This window comes from Mesoplodon mirus (genome assembly GCF_964341445.2).
Source record: "Mesoplodon mirus genome assembly, chromosome: 1".
NCBI lineage: Eukaryota > Metazoa > Chordata > Mammalia > Artiodactyla > Ziphiidae > Mesoplodon > Mesoplodon mirus.
This window is the reverse complement of record NC_138976.1, coordinates 45,547,616-45,565,160: the sequence shown is the minus strand read 5'-3', so window position 1 is coordinate 45,565,160 and position 17,545 is coordinate 45,547,616. Positions and strand designations below refer to the sequence as shown.

The window sequence follows — 17,545 nt, the reverse complement described above, 5'->3', positions numbered from 1 at the left end:
TTTTCTCCACACGTTTCCCTGCATTTCTTATCCCTTATCTTTTTGATAATAGCTATCCTAACAGGTGTGATGTGATATCTCTGTGGTTTTGATTTGCATTTCCCTGATGATTATTGATGTTGAACATCTTTTCTTATAGCCATTTTCTGTTTGAATGTCTTCTTTGGAAAACTATCTATTCAGGTCATTTTCCCAGTTTTTAGTCAGATTTTTGTTTGTTTGTTTTGCTCTTGAGTTGTAGGAGTTCCTTATATATTTTAGGTATTAACCCCTTATCAGATATATGGTTTGTAAATATTTTCTCCTATTTCCTCTGTCCCTAGGTTGCCTTTTCTTTTTGTTGATTGTTTCTTTTGCTGTGTAGAAACTTGCTTATTTATTTATTTATTTTAAAGAGCCAAGTCTTTAATTTGTTCATTTCTTGCATTTGAAGTTCTTCTTGATGACATCCTTGACCTGAGAATCTTTGCCATAGTCCTTAACCACCACACAACTGCAACCAGCCACTTTACAGGGTTTTCCCTCTCTGTCAGTTTTACAGAGTCCTACCCACTCCCCTAGTTCCTTGCTATCATCAACCTTAATTAGGTTGATTTGATGTTTAGCATGGAGGGCCTCCACCAACTTGACTTACACAGGCTCATCACAGTTGGATGCAGGCACTCAAAGATGGGCTTGGCACTGGTCTAACACTTTGCAGCTTTGCAAATTCCACGTGCTAGGCCATTGTGGATGAGGGTGGTCTTCAGCACCTCTTGCAAAACAGTATTTACGTCCATTGCACCTCCAGCACCAGTGCCTTCCTCAGCCATGGTGGTTGGTAATGGGTGGAACTGAATCTTGAATGTACACCAACCTCCACCTCTGAGCGACTCAGCAGAGGCAGGGAAAGAGTATACAGAAGCTTTTTAGTTTGATGTACTCCTACTTGTTTATTTCTGCCTTTGTTATCATATCCAAAAATATCATTGCCAAGACTGATGCCAAGGAGATTTTCTTCTGTGTTTTCTTCTAAGAGTTTTATGGTTTCAGGTCTTACATTTAAGTTTTTTATTTGAATTTTTGTGAGTGGTGTACAGTAGGGGTCCAGTATCATTCTTGTACATGTGGCTATCCATTTTTTTAACACCATTTTTTTTCTTAATTTATTTTATTTTTGGCTGAGTTGGGTCTTCATTGCTGTGCATGGGCTTTGTCTAGTTGCAGTGAGCGGGGGCTATTCTTTGTTGCGGTGCACAGGCTTCTCATTGCAGTGGCTTCTCTTGTTGTGGAGCACGGGCTGTAGGCATGTGGGCTTCAGTAGTGTGGCACGCGGGCTCAGTAGTTGTGGCACGTGAGCTCTAGAGCGCAGGCTCAGTAGTTGTGGTGCATGGGCTTGGTTGCTCCGCGGCATGTGGGATCTTCCCGGGCCAGGGCTCAAACCCATGTCCCCTGCATTGGCCGGCGGATTCTTAACCACTACACCACCAGGGAAGCCCCTTGGTTTTTCTTTCTCAAAATTACTCTGGCTATTTGGAGTCTTTTGTGGTTTTACATGAATTTTAGGATTTTTTCTATTTCTGTGAAAAAATGTAATTGGAATTTTGATAGTGATTGCATTGAATTTGTAGATCACTTTGGGTAGTTATGGACATTTTAGCAATATTAATATGCCAATCCAAGAGCACAGGATATCCTTCCATTTATTTGTGTCTTCAATTTCTTTCATCAGTGTCTTATAGTTTTCAGTGTATAGGTCTTTCACCTCCTTGGTTAAATTTATTCCTAAGTATTTTATTGTTATTGATACTGTTGTAAATGGGATTGTTTCTTAATTTTTTTTCCAGATAGTTTGCTGTTAGTGTATAGAAATGCAACTGGTTTTTGTATGTTGATTTTGATTTCTGCAAATTTACTGAATTTGTTTCTTAGTTCTAAGAGTTTTTTGGTGAAGTCTTTGGGATTTTATGTACATATATAGGTTTTCTTGCCTAATTGCTCTGGCTAAGAGTTCTAGTCCTAAGATGAATAGAAGTGGTGATAATAAACACTCGTCTTTTGTTCTTAATCGTATGAGAAAAGCTTTTAGCTTTTCACATTTGAGTATGATGTTAGCTGAAGGCTTGTCATACATGGCTTTTATTATGTTGAAGTACGTTCCTTCTATACCCACTTTATTGAGAGTTTTTATCGCAAATGGGTGTTAAAACTTGTCAAATGCTTTTTCTTCATCTATTGAGATGATCATATGATTTTAATTCTTCAATTTGTTAATGGGGTATATCACATTGATTGATTTGTGGATGTTGAACCATCCTCATATCCCTGGAATAAATCCCACTTGATTGCCATGTATGACTCTTTTAATCTGCTGTTGACTTTGGTTTGCTAGTATTTTGTTGAGACTTTTTACATCTATGTTCATCAGGGATATTGACGTGTACTTTTATTTTCCTGTAGTGTCCTTGTCTGGCTTTGGTATCAGGGTAATGCTGCCCTCATAAAATGAGTTAGGGAATATTTCCTCCTCTTCAATTTTTTGGAAGAGTTTGAGAAGGATTGATGCTAATTCTTCTTTAAATGTTTGGAAGAAAAAAATATTTGGTAGAATTCACTAGTGAAGTCATCTGGTCCTGGATTTTTCTTTTTTGGGAAGTTTTCATTACTGATTGAATCTCCTTACTTGTTATAGATCTATTTAGATTTTCTATTTATTCTTGAGTAAGTTTTGATAATTTTTGTGTTTCTGGACTTTATCCATTTCATCTAGATTACCCAATTTGTTGATGTACAATTGTTCATATTATCCTCTAATAACACTTTTCATGTCTATGAAATTGTAGTAATGCCCCCAGTTTCATTTCTGATTTTACTAATTTGAATCTTCTTTCTTTTTCCTTAGTCAGTCTAACCTCAAGTGCGACAGTTTTGTCGTTCTTCTCAAAGAACCATCTTTTTGTTTTGTTGATTTTTCTCTATTTTTTATATTCTCTATTTCATTTGTCTCTGCTTTAATCTGTATTAGTTCCTTCTTTCTGCTATTTTTGGGTTTGGTTTTATTGACTTTTTCTAGTCTTCCAAAGTGTACATTTAGGTTATTGATTTGAAATCATTTTATTTATTTATTTGTTTGGCTGCGTTGGGTCTTAGTTGTGGCCCACAGGGTCTTCGCTGAGGCGTGCGGGATCTTTTTGTTTCAGCTTGGGCTCTTCATTGCAGTGCGCAGGCTTCTCTCTAGTTGTGGTGTGCGGGTTTTCTCTCTCTGGTTGTGGTGTGCAGGCTCCAGGGCACGTGAGCTCTGTAGTTGTGGCACTCGGGGTCCAGAGCATGTGGGCTCTGTGGTTTGTGGCACGCGGACTCTCTCGTTGAGGTGCACGCGCTCAGTAGCTGTGGCGCATGGGCTTAGTTGCCCTGCGGCATGTGGGATCTTAGTTCCCTGACCAGGGAATTGAACCCACGTCCCCTGCATTGGAAGGTGGATCCTTTACCACTGGACCACCAGGGAAGTACCTGAAATCTTCTTTTTAAATGTAGATATTTACAGCTATAAATTTTTCTCGTAGCACTGCTTTCACTGAATCTCAAAAGTTTTGGTATATTATGTTTTTGTTTTCATTTGTCTCAGAGTATTTTCTTTCTTTTTTTAAAAGATTTATTTATTTATTTATTTATTTATTTAATTTATTTTTTGGCTGCATTGGGTCTTAGTTGTGGCTTTCAGGATCTTAACTGTGGTGCGCAGGCTTCTCTCTAATTGTGGTGTGTGGGTTTTTCTCTCTCTAGTTGTGGCTCACAGGTTCCAGGGTGAGTGGGCTCTGTAACTGTGGCGCGTGGGCTCTAGTTGAGGTGCGCAAGCTCAGTAGCCCTGTGGCATGTGGGATCTTAGTTCCCTGACCAGGGATTGAACCCGTGTCCCCTGCATTGTAAGGTGGATTCTTTACCACTGGACCACCAGGGAAGTCCCTGAAATCTTTTTTAAATGTAGACATTTACAGCTATAAATTTTCCTGTTAGCACTGATTTCACTGGATCTCAAAAGTTTTGGTATATTATGTTTTTGTTTTCATTTGTCTCAGAGTATTTTCTAATTTGCCTTGTGATTTCTTCTTTGATGCATCGTTTGAGTGTGTTGTTCAATTTCCATATATTTCTGAATTTTTCACTTTTCCTTTTGTTACTGATATCTAGTTTTATTCTGTTGTGATCAGAAAAGATACTCTGTATGATTTCAGTCTTAAAATTTTATTTAGACTTGTTTTGTGGCCTATCATATGGCCTATCCTAGAGAATGTTCCATGTGAACTTCAGAAGAATACATATTCTCCTGTTGTTGGGCAGAGTGTTTTTGGTGTGTATATCTATTAGGTCTAATTCATTTATAGCGTTGCTCAAGTTCTGTATTTCCTTCTTGATCTTCTGTCTGGTTATTCTATCCATTATTGAAAGTGAGATATTAAATTCTAAAACTATTATTGTAGAACTGTCAACTCTCCTCTTTGATTCTGTCAATTTTTGCTTTATATATTATGAGGCTTGGCTGTCAGTTGTTTATAATTGTTGTATCTTGCTGTATCAAACATTTTATCAATATATAATGTCCTTTTGGTCTCTTATAACCTTTTTTGACAAAAAGTGTATTTTGTCTGACAGTAATATAGCTACCACAGCTCTCTTTTGGTCACTAGTTGCATGGGATATTTTTTTTCCATCCTTTTACTTTAAAGCTCTGTATTTGTATCTCAAGTTAGTCTCTTGTAGATTGCATATAGATGGATCATGCTTTTTTTTTTTATCCATTCTGATAATCTCTGCCTTTTAATTAGAGAGTTGAACTCATTTGCTTTATTTTTTCATGTTGTTTATTTTTTTCTTCCGGTTTCATTGAGATATAATTGACATACAGCACTGTATACGTTTAAGGTGTACAGCATAATGATTTGACTTACATACATCATGAAATGATTACCACAAATAGTTTAGTGGATACCCATCATCTCATATAGATACAAAATTAAAGAAATAGAAAAAATTTTTTTTCTTTGTGATGAGAACTCTTAGGATTTACTCTTAACAACTTTCATATACAACATATAGTAGTGTTATGCAGTTATGTGATGTACAACATAATTAATATAATTATAATTAATTATAATTATAATTAATATAATTATGTTGTACATCACATCCCTAGTACTTATAACTGAAATTTTGTACCTTTTGAATACCCTCATCCAATTCCCCCTTCCCACACCCCCACCTCTGGTAACCACAAATCCAGTCTCTTTTTCTATGAGTTTGTTTTTGAATTACAACTGACCTAAAACACTATGTTAGTTCCTGGTGCAGGAACTATTTCTATACATTTCAAAATGATCACCACAATAAGTCTAGTTACCATCTGTCACCATACAAAATATTACATAATTATTGATTATATTGACACTGTATATTTCATACTCATGACTCATTTATTTAAATCACTTATAAGGAAGGATTTATTTCTGTCATTTAGCTATTTGTTTTCTGTATGTCTTATATGATTTTGTTCCTCATTTCCTCCCATTACTGCCTTTCTTTGTATTCAGTTGATTTTTTTAGTGTACCATTTTGATTCCCTTCTTTTTCCTTTTCTGTATATTTTAAAGTTATTTTCTTAGTAGTTACCTTGGAGATTACAATTAACATCTTAAACTTATAATAATCTAGTTTGAATAATACCAACTTTGTTCCAATAGTACAAACAAATAATACTCTGCTCCTATACATCTTAGTTCTACCTCCTTTATATAGTTATTGTCACAGATTACATCTTTATATATCGTGTACCCATTAACATCAATTTATAATTATTATTTTTGCCTTTCAATTCTCAAAGGAAAAAAAGAGGAGTTATAAACCAAAAATATAATATACTATCTTTTATATTTACCTATGTGGTTATCTTTGCCAGAGGTCTTTATTTTTTTGTATTACTTCAAGTTACCCTTTATTGTCCTGTCCTTTAATCCTGAAGGATTCCCTTTAGCCTTTCTCATAGGCAAGTCTACTGGTAATGAACTTCCTGTACTTTTGTTTATCTGGAAATGTCTTAATTTTTCCTTAATTCTTGAAGGATGGTTTTTCCAGTTACAGAATTCTTGTTTGATAGTTTTTTCTTTCAAGATTTTAAATATATCATCCCACTGCTTTCTGGCCTCCATAGTTTCAGAGAAGAAATCAACTGTTAATATTACTGAGAATACCTTGTACTTAGTGAGTCACTTCCCTCTTGCTGCTTTCAAAATTTCAAGATTATCTTTGGGTTTCAACAAATTGACTACAATGTGTTTTGGTATGGATCTCTTTGAGTTTATTCTGCTTAGAATTTTTTAAACTTCTTGGATATGTAATTCATGCCTTCATCAGATTTGGGATGTTTTCAGCCATTATTTCTTCAAAAACTTTTTTCTGCTCTGTTCTCTCTCTCATGGGACTCCTGTGGTGAGGTATGTTAGATGATATCCCATAGGTCTCTCAGACTTTGTTCGTTTTTCTTTATCTTTTTATCCTGCTCCTCAGACTCAATAACTTTAATTGCCTTATCTTCATGTATGCTGATTCTTTCTTCTGCCTTCTCAAATTTGTTGCTGAACTCCCTCAGTGAATTTTTTCACTTTGGTTATTGTATTTTTGGCTCTAGAATTTAGTTGTTTGTCCATGGTTTCCTTCAGCTCTTTGAGCATATTTAAGACAGTTAATTTAAAGTCTTCATCTAGTATGTCCAATGTGTGGGCTTCCTTAGGGATGGTTTTTGTCAAATTCTGTTTTTTCCTGTGCATGGGTCATACTTCTCTGTTTCTTTGTATGCTTTGTTAATTTTTTGTTGAGAACTATACATTCTGAGTATTAAAATGTGGTGTCTTTGGAAATCTGATTCTTCCACTCCTTAGGGGTTTCAGATATTTACTTGTTGAGGGCTGTAGCTGTCCATTTTGACTTTTCCAAATAAGTTTTGCCAAGTGTATTCTTTGTTGTGTGTGGTCCCTGAGGTTTCTGTTCTCTTACTTCTGTGGTCAGCCAATGACCTGATAAAGATTTCTCTCCCCGTCTCCCACAAAAGAGTTATGTCCCCTTAAATATTCTGATATATGCCACTGTGGAAGCTACTGCAGCCCAAGAGGGCTAAAACCAAGGCAAGCATCTGCACCTATCTCTCTGGGAACCCCCAGACCAACCAAAGTGTAAACCCCCCAATATTTGGAGGACAAGGTTCTCTGCCGCCAGCCAGCCACTCCGGGAATGTGGGCTGCTGTCCCCACAGCATTGACTAGTAGCTAGTTCATGCATGATGTTCTCTTATGAAAGATCAACATCCTCTGCCTTCATCAAGCACTCCCCTGATTGTTATGTGCCCAGTTAGGTTCCAGAATTCTGAAATAGGTGATTCCAATTGCTCTTTTCAGTTCAGTGGTTGCTTCGGTGGAGGGACTGACCCTAGAGCTTTCTAGTCTGGCATTTTGCATGCTGTCATTCCTGTATTTAATTTCTAACATTTTAAATCTTTTATCCATTTGGAATTTTTAAACATTTATTTATTTATTTATTTTTGGCTTCATTGGGTCTTTGTTGCTGCACAGGCTTTCTTTAGTTTTAGTTGCAGCGAGTGGGGGCTACTCTTTGTTGTGGTGCATGGACTTCTCATTGTGGTAGCTTCTTTTGTTGCGGAGCATGGGCTCTAGGTACACAGGCTTCAATAGTTGTGGCACGTGGGCTCAGTAGTTGTGGCTCGTGGGCTTTAGAGTGCAGGCTCAGTTGTTGTGGCGCACAGGCTTAGTTGCTCTGCGGCATGTGGGATCTTCCTGGATCAGGGCTTGAACCTGTGTCCCCTGCATTGGCAGGCGGATTCTTAACCACTGTGCTACCAGGGAAGCCCTCCATTTGGAATTTATGCTGGGGTGTAGTGTGTGAGGATCATCAGGTCCTGACTTAGAATCTATGTTTAAAACCAGTGTAGAACCTCAGAGTTGTGATCACCAGATTAGGACTGGAAAATCCATCTGGTTCCCAGAGTGCTAAACCCAGCGTGCCCCTCACCCACAGGCTCACCCCAGCTTTATGGAAATGGGAGACCATAGGGAGATATAGAGAGGACAGATTGGGAGGGATGCAGTCAGGACAGCATGGGCCAGGTACAAGATAGTGATAGAAAGATTGTGCCCATAATAAGGGTGTTGCTGTTGGGGAAGGATGGGATGCAGAGGGGATGGAGATTGGAGATGGGGATATTGTTAGGATGGGGATGAGGATGTGGTATGGGCCTTCCCAAGGCCCACAGAACAGAGGGGCTGGAATCTGAGTGAATTAGAAGAGAGATAATTGAGATATTGAGTCTGCGGTTTTACAACAGGCTGAGACCTTAAGCAGGGCAGAGCCCCAGCTGGCAAGAGGCTGGCATTCCTGGAACAGGACCGGGAAAAAACAAGGAGATAAGATTTCTTGCGTCTTTTACCTGGTCTTATGGCAAATCCTGGCATGAGAAAGCTTTTAATTCCCATCTCTAAAACCTCCCCTTCCACACTTGCCCTACCTTTTGTGGAAGTGGCTAAGTAAGTAGTGAGCAGCCTGTCTCTGCAGGGTTCCCAGAGAGGTGGGATAGCATGGGCTTGGGGGGACATGTATATGATTCCAGAGTCATATCATATTAGATTGTTTACACTGTTTCCAAACTCGGCTGCGCTTCAGAATCACTCAAGGAGCTTATTAAAAATACAGAATTAGAGGCACCACCCCAGACCATCTTAAACAGAATCTCAGAATAGGACCAAAGGATCTGTATTTTTACCAGGCTGTATATATTTATCTGTATTTTTACCAAGCTGTCCAGGTACTTCCAAGAATTTGGTAGGGTGGGGCTGGGAGAGCCACCTGGGCCTATTTGGCTCCCCATCCCAAATTCCAGATGGGCACAGAGCCAGTGGAAGGGAACAAAGGTGGTCTGGGGGAAGAGGAAGCTGGGCTGATGTACCCCCAATCTTCCTGAGGGGAGGACTTTCTGCCCTGGCACAGCTTGTGGAAAGAGGGAGAACATGACAGGGAAGAGTTGGGGACTATGAAGTTTCCTCTTCTAAAATCTTAGGTTCCCTCTCTTTCCCAGGACATACTGCCCCATTCCCCTTGTTTATGCCATCTTTAGGGCCTCTTGTTTGTTAGATGGTGTCCACAGCCCCTTTAGGTCCCATCCTCAACTGCCTTTCCTCAATTTGGGAAGCTCTTCCTAGGATCTACCCTAAGTTCCTACTTCTGAACTTGAGCCTGTAGTGGTAGGCCAGCCTCAGGGGGATGTTCCATACTGGAGGCATTGGGACCTCCTTACTTGCTCCTGGGGCTTAGAACCTAACTTAGGGGCCCTAAAGGAAGGGAAGGAAAGAGTGGGGACTTTGCCAGAGGTAGATACCTGGCTGGACATAAAGTCAGGGCTGGAAATAGCTACTCTCAGAGCAAGAAGATGACAGGAAATCCCAGCCATACACTAGGGTGCAGGTGTCTGAGCCTGTGGGGTGGAGGTGGGAGCAGGAGAGAGAGGCACCAAGAGAACCTGGAAGGAAGTGGAGCTTAGGTGTAGATGCAGTCCCCAGGGAAGGACCGGAGATGGTGACAGGGGTTGTTATCCTTATCCTTCTCTGGGGCCCCAGGTCTGTCATCCAGCCATTCCTCTGCCCTCGGTTGCTGGCTTGGGCTCATCTCACCTCACAGTCCCACCCGAACCTTAAGTTTGGTGTAGGGGTCTGGAGCTTGTAGCCCTGAACCAAGCCCCTCTCTTGGTCCTCAGGCCAGCCTGGATGTAGACGGTAAGGAAGGGGACGCAGAGACTCGGATGGCTACACATCTGACCTGTGAGTATCCACCTAAGTGTTCCAGTCTGTTGGGTGAAGGCTTTGGCTTGGTGTGAACTCTCGAGAGAGCCTAGGTAGCGTTTGACAGTCTCTGCGGGGGCCGAGGTACAGAGGAATGCTACAGCGGAGGTCCTGGTGCCGAGGGTGAGAGGTGAGGGAGGTGAACGTGGCTCCCTTCAGCTTTACCTCTGCTGATGAGCGCAGGGTGAACACACCCTAATGCCAGATTGAGACCCTGGAGCCAGGGAGAGGAGGTGTGCTAATCCACCCCTACTCACCCCCAGTGTCGGCAGACCCACTACCTCTTTAGGACGGGCACCTGGGCCAGGCTCTGGGGTAGAGGTCCTAGGTGCGGGTGTTGCAGGAGTCTGGAATTGCCCACATTGGGAAGAGGCCACATTCCCTTCAGCTCCAGGCCCCAGGCCCATTTGTTCCTGGCTGGTGGGGCTTTCAGGGCAATAGATGCTCCCAGCTTGGCAGGCAGGAGCCGGGGAGGGGTATGGCAGGAATTTCAGCTCAGAAGCTGGGCTAGAACAGGGCTTGGGGTGAGCTGGGCCCCTGTACACTTGTATGTGTAACAAGGATCAAAGGGCCTGGGTGTCTTGGTGCTCCTGGGTTCCCAGTTGAGCACTGAGCCCGCCAGGGACAAGCTGCGCTGATGACTGTGCAGCTGTTACTGAGGGAGCTACTGTTTTCCTGGACTGCAGATGACCCACTACCTTCATAAGTGTGTGATATTTGTGTGCCCAGTGTAGTTGCACACGTTACTCAATGTGTGGCTACCTAGGGACAGGGTTAGACTTAGGGCTTTGCTTGGAACAGCACTGACATAGTGGTTACGGATTGGAGGTAGGTAGTGGTAAGCATAGGGCTGGAATCACGGTGATGTTAAAGTAGGATTTGGAATTGCGTTTATGGTTCCTGTTGATAAGAGCTAGTGCATCTTGTAGATCTCACCTATAGTAGCTGGAGAATCTGCTTATCTACATGGTGAGAATTGAAAGGTTCTATAAAAGTCTGCTTTCTTCTCCAGCACTCTGAAGTGTGGGTGGAGTAGGGGTGTCTTATCTGAGTTGATCTGGCACCATTTCCCTGTTAAAAAAGAAATGACAGGCCCAAAATGGAGTCACTTGTGCTAAAAGGAAGACTTAATGCCTGACCTTATTGAAGTTACAACCTTCTCCAAGAATGTAATCCAAACTGATCAGTGTGGAAATTTCTGGTCTGCACCAGTGAGGTAATCCTTTCCATCCCCCAAAGGAAGATGAGGTAACCTGGCACATAGATCTCCTTCATCCCCTATAGATAGATTACCTAACCCTGAAATAATCTTTTTTTGTTTTTGACTTCCTTGTCATACTCTTGACAACCTCTCTTTTTCTATAGCATTTTAAAGCTCCCCTCTACTTGCTAAATGGGATGCTGCCCAATTCATGAACTGTTCAATAAAGCTAACTCGATCTTTAAAAAAAAAAAGAGCTAGTGCATCTTAGATTAGGATTGTGTTAGGGTTGGAGTAGGGTACTGTTTGAGTTTAAAATTGGGATCAAAATGGGTCAAGGAGATAAATTTTGTGTTGGGGGTCAGTTTTAAGCTTCTAAGATAGTCTGGAGAGGGACTTAACCTTATGCATATTGTGTGATACTGATCTGGTTTAAATGAGAGGTTTTGGACATTTTCTGGTCTTCTGCACTTGAGAGTTATAAATGGTTATATGACTCCTGAAGCTGCGATCGACTAGAGGGAAGTAGGCATCTAGCTCCTGGGGAGAGGGAACATCACAGTTTTCTATCCTGAACTTAACTGGCCATGTAGACATTTTTTGGGTAATACCCACCAGCATTACCTTTATGAGGTACAGTTATTCTGAGGGTCTCACTTGAAAGACTGGTTTTAGAGTTGTTTGTGAATGCGGTTGGAGTTGAGTTTAGGTGCGACGACCCATGTGGTCATGCCCTGTATCAAGGGCTCCTTCCTGAGGAGTCAGGAGCTGGTTCTTCACAGTTTCCTGAGGGGGAATTTGACAGAGTAGGTCTGTCTGGTTTACTCTTTCTTTAGATTCTGTTTCTGCTGCATCAGAGAGACTGAGGGTCTGGAGCCTGCAGTAAACTGGGGACGCTCCCGGGGGTAGGGATGGGAGTGTAGGTGAAGGACGGGGCTGCTGAAGAGGGCAGGGGACTCACTTGCTGACCTTTATGTTCCTTTAAAAGCACACAGCCAAGTTGTTGAGACCAGGGGTGTGCGCGTGGATGCAAGACTGTCCTTATTAAAGGACAGGCAATGGGACAGAAATGACAAACCAGAGTTTAGAGGTGGATAAACAGGCCTGGCCTGAGGTGGCCTAGAAGTTTTATCGGGGAGAAAGGCTGGGAAGGATGGATTGGGAATGCATTTGTGTTTGTGGGCCTGCAAGATGGGCTGTGTCTGTCTGCATGTGTGTGGTGCCAGAGTCTGCTGGGGCATGTCTGACTCAGGGTATTCATGAGTCTATGTAGGTGTGTTTCCTGAACATGTCTCTGGGTACTCTGAGTTAGCTTCTGAGTGGCATTGTTGACTTTATGTCCTCCTGTGTATGTGTCTGTGTGGCTAGGTGTCTGTACGCATGTGTCCTTGACTGTGTGTGAGACTCTGCTCTGGCCTCTCACTTTCCCCTGACCCTCTCCCCTGATGCGCCCCAGCTGCCAGCACTATTTACTGCAAGAGATTGGCTTCCTTTCCCTTCCCACTCTCTGGATTCCCATGTGTCCGGCTGCCTGCCCAGGGCCCTGCCCCTGAGGCCTCTGTGTGGGGCTTGAGCTTGGGAATGATACACTCTGGAAAGCCCCTGATACGCTCTCTTTGCCCAGCTGTGGGCCCAGAGAAGTTACAGTGGAGGAGTGGGACAAGGCGGGAAAGGGGGGGCAGTTGGCAGCATGCACCCCTCCTTCTGGAAACAGAGATGTCCTTCAGGCCCCCTCTTTCCTCCCCATGCTCTCATCCAGATCAAGTATTCAGGGTCCTGGCCTCACTGTCTGTGCGCATGGGAATGGACAGTCCTCCACAAGCCCCGTTAGGCATCTGGTCCTCTGCGTCCCCCAGCACCTTACTCATTCCTCATCTCCCCACCCACACTCACGGCTGTCCTCCCTTATTTCCTGTCCCTGCCGTAGACACAGGAACCACTCTTGTCCTTCATTCTGTGACAGCCCAGTCCTGTGTCAGGAGCAGGTGGAGCAGCAGGCTTTGGACGAATGGTGAGGAGCAGAGGCTCCGCCCCTCTCGCAGGTGCAGGAAGCAGCATCGCCTTGGGGTTTGCTCCTGTGCGCATCCTGTGGTCGTTGCCCTCCCTGCGTGGGCTGCAGTGAGGAGGTACAATAACAAAGCAGCCCCGGTCCCTATTTGCTGGGACTTGGTGTTTTAACAAGAGAAGTGATTTTGTGGAGAAGCCATTCTCCCGGGCAGCAGGAACTCGGTTGCCTGAAGTGCTCTCTGTAGAATTCTGAAATGCTCTCTGCAGAGCCCAGGAGAAGGGCTCCAGAAGGTCAGAGCCATTTGCCACGACAGCATGGTATCTCAGAGGGCAGAGGCGAGCTCCAAAGTTCCCAAGCAAGCATTGCTATATCCCTAGCATCTAGCAGCAATTCTGGAGTAGTGAATACCTGATTTTGTGCCCTGCCGTGAGAGCTTTCATTCTGATTTTACTTCTTGAGCTGAGGGGGAGCTGGAAGGTGGGGCCTGGGCTAGGGTTATAGGATGGGATGAGCAAGGCTTCATCCCTCTACAACATCCTGCATGAATCATAGGCTCTGACCCTGTCTTCTCTCAGCTCTTGATTTTGCTGAGAACTGAGAATCCTGAAGGTCTTGGTTCCAGCTCATCTCTCTGCCCCTAGCCCTTTGTTGCAGAACTTGGTCAGCAGCATCAGCCAATGGTGGCACGTGGCAGGTAGGATACATGGGAAGGACCCGCTCCACCTAAGCCAGGATGTGTGCACATTAACCTCAGCTTCCCACATGACGTGACGCTGCTGTGACCCTTCTGAGTCAACTCCCTTCATTCCGGGCCTCCCTCTCCTCTCCTTGCTCTGTGGCTCTCTGCCCAGCTCCCACCGGGCATGGAGGATGTGCCTGCCACAGGACCTCCTATGATCTTTGGGGATGCTTTGGGAAAACAGTGGAGGGTGTGGCTCAGCAGGCCTGGGCCTTGTGCCTCCTCACCTTGGGGGGCCACAGCAGGGCCTGAACTCCCATCTGTTAGGCACAGGATCACCCTTCAGAGGAGGGACACAGTCATGCTTCTCCGCATCCTGGCCTTTCTGCATTCTGCTAACAGGACACATTGTGCTAAGTGCTGGGTCCTATCAGAGGAAGAGTCCTGCCCCACCTCCTGGGTTGATGGTATGTGGAGCCATCCTGGATTTCCTTAGGGATCAGTGGGGCAGGGGCATCCCACAGTGTGCCATACCACACCACGAGGAAGCTACGGCACTTCCTGCCCTTACTGCAGCTTTTGGCTCCTCTGTGGTAGGTCAGAAGGTGGAAATGCAGACGTGCCACCTTCTGAGAGAAATGAGGTGTCCAAAACAGAGGTCCCTTCCATCCACTCAGGGCAGCCTCTTTGTCTTTCTGCTTCCTACCCTCAGACATCCCCAGTCCCTGGATGGACACTAGGATGCCACACCTGCCCTCTTCCTCAGTCTCAAGCCCCATCCTCTTCTTGCTCTGTGCAACTAGAGCTTTTTCTGACATCTCTCCCCCTATATTCCAAGAACACCCTCTTCACACATGTGATCACCAACTTCAACTATTTTTTTTTTTGCCCACCTGGGCTCACATGCTGTTACTGACTTCTTAGGCCCTAAAAAGACCTCTTGCCATGGTAACTTCCAGCATTCCTCTTCATCTCTGGCTTTGGCTCTCTGTATCAGCACTCCCCCTAGCCACGATCCTTCCCAGTTCCTCATTCATCCCTTTAGGTATTTGCCCTGTTCTCTTAATTGTAGGGAAACCGTTCTTTTCATGATACACAAGGTCCCTCCTCATTACTGATTACGGATTTTAGCCAAGGCCAACCCCTGAACCTGGGGACTCACTCCTATTCCGTTACTTCTGCACCATGACATTGCTCTAGCAGTTCCCCCTTTCTCTCCTGCACCATCAGTTTATTCCTCTTGACTGGATCTTTTTCATCAACATCCAACAAGCTATATCTCCTACCTTTAAAAAGCCCTCTTGATGCTATCTCCTCATTTTTCTGCCCCTCTGTGGAACAGAACTCCCTAAAGCAGTTGATTACACTTGCTATCACCAGTTGCTCTTCCTCTCTGTCTTGGATCCACTCCAGTTATGCCTTTACCTCCATCTCTGACCTTAGTCTATTCTTCTCAAGGCTATGAATGATCTCTGTGTTGTTAAATCTAATGACCAACTCTGAGTCCTCATCTTACTTGGCAGATTGGTAACTTTTCATGCAGTTGATCACTTTCTTCTTGAAACACCTTCCTCTCTTGGCTTCCAGTATGCCACACTCTCCTGGTTTTCCTCCTGCCTAACTGGCTACTACTTCTCAGTCTCTGCTTATTGGTTCCCACTTTTTTCTCCAATTTCTTAATGTTGGGGTGTCCCAAAGCCTGGTCCTAGATCTGTTCTTCATTTGCAGTCATTGCCTTGGTGATCTTATCCAGTCTCATGGTTTTACATCTCCATTTATCTATCTATCTATCTATCTACCTATCTTATTCTTATTCTCCTAATTCTTCTCCTCCCCCTCCCCTCCCCCTCATTTTTCCCCTCCCCTCCCTCACCCCTTCCTCCATTTCTTCATCATCATCATCATCATTATGTAATCTATCTTTCTATCTAATCATCTACAGCCAGGACCTTCCCTGAGGACCATCAAGCTTCTTTGTTGAGAGAAGACTGTTGGAAGTATGGTCTCAGGCAGAAGCTGGGGGATTAGTCTGATACTACTGCAGTAATCATAGCAGCAGAGAGAGTGAGAAGTGGTCATGTTCTGAATTCATTTCATAAGGTAGAGACAACAGGATGGATTGGATGTGGATGGTTAGAAAAAGAATGTGAAGGATGACACCAATGTTTTTGTTCAGAAAACTGGAAAGATGGAGCTGCTATTAACTGATGTTGTGAATACTGTGACTGGAGCATGGATGTGTAATTAGATGATGGTTGGAATAGGGAATCAGGGGTTCACTGTTCTATAGAGGTGAATTTTGGACATTCAAGTATTTATGTTGACTAGACAATTTGGGCAGGTGAGACTGTCTATCACATCAAATCATGAACTCTATGGTTTAAGTCTTGTGTCTTTGTTGGGTTTACTGTAGTACCTTGCATATAGTAAGTAAGCAAATATTTTAATTGAATATAAGACACTTCTCAAGGTTGTTTTTTTTTTTTTAAGTTTTTTTCTTCCAGTTTTTTTTGGCCACGCCGAGCGGCTTGTGGGATCTTAGTTCCCTGACCAAGGATTGAACCTGTGCCCTCTGCAGTGCAAGTGCGGAGTCCTAACCACTGGACCACCAGGGAATTCTCCTTTCTTCCAGTTTTGAGATATAATTGACATTCGGCACTGTATAAGTTTAAGGTGTACAGCATAATCAAGGTTCTTTTTATGGTGACCCTTCTGGGGTCCTCATCAGCTGAGTACCCCAGTAATCCTGTGGCAGTATTCCCTATTCCATAGCACTCATCATATGAATGTAATGATTTGTCTGCCTCCCCAGCCCCGACTTTGGATTCAAGTACTATTAAGGTATTATTATGCACCAGCCGCTATCCTAAGTCCTGGGGATATAACACACTATTGTATTACTCAGGCAAGAATGAACTACCTATGGATGAGAAACCTAACAAGCAGAGGCAGTAAACACAGGAGAAAGAGGGCAAAATTGAGATATATCGAGATTAGAACACAGTGACTGACTTCATGTTTGGGCTGAGCAAAAACATGGATTTATAGTTACACCAATCCCTGACATTGGGAAACAGGTTTGTTGGGTGGGGGGTGAGTGATCAGGAATTTTGAATTAATTTGCATTGCCTTTGGACAATAAGGCTCAACTCACTGCTTTTCATCACACGATGGACAACAGACTAAAACTCGGTTTATTACTCTCCATCCTCTAAAAGCACTTGGGTATCGGGTTGGCTTCCTGGCTCAACTTCTTTTGAGTACATAGCAAACCAGCCTTTTCTATCATCATGGCTTCTTCAGGAACATGTCAGCTTCTTTTTAAAAATTATTTATTTATTTATTCTGGCTGTGCTGATCTTAGTCGCAGCACACGGGACATTCGTGGCAGCATGCGGGTTTCTTAGTTGTGACATGCGGACTTCTTATTTGCGGCATGCAGACTCTTACTTGCAGCATGCGGGATCTACTTCCCCGACCAGGGATTGAACCTGGGTCCCCTGCATTGGAAGCGCAGAGTCTTACCCACTGGCCCACCAGGGAAGTCCCAGGAACATGTCAGCTTCTATCTCAGGGACTCAGACCCCCATTTACATGGTCTTCCTCTCTGCTTCTGTCCCTGCCTACCCTTGGGGGTGGGGGACAAGCCCCTCTCCATGTCCTACTGTGATCTTCATTCCAGGTGTCATTCATTCCATACAGCTGTTAGGCAGTGGAAGTGGGATTTAGGCAAGAGAGCTACAGCAGCCTCCTAGGTGAGTTCTCCAGAAAGATCTAACCAATAA

At 43.6% G+C, this 17,545-nt stretch overlaps 1 protein-coding gene and 1 pseudogene across 2 annotated transcripts in view; one reads left to right on the top strand and one right to left on the bottom strand.

The window, feature by feature from the left end:
* Window positions 1-17,545, top strand: part of LOC309799521 (uncharacterized protein) — a 121,869-nt gene that overhangs the window by 36,207 nt on the left and 68,117 nt on the right. The window lies entirely within an intron of this gene.
* Window positions 247-812, bottom strand: LOC309802856 (small ribosomal subunit protein eS12-like; annotated as a pseudogene). Its single transcript has one exon. The product of its transcript is annotated as a small ribosomal subunit protein eS12-like (transcript).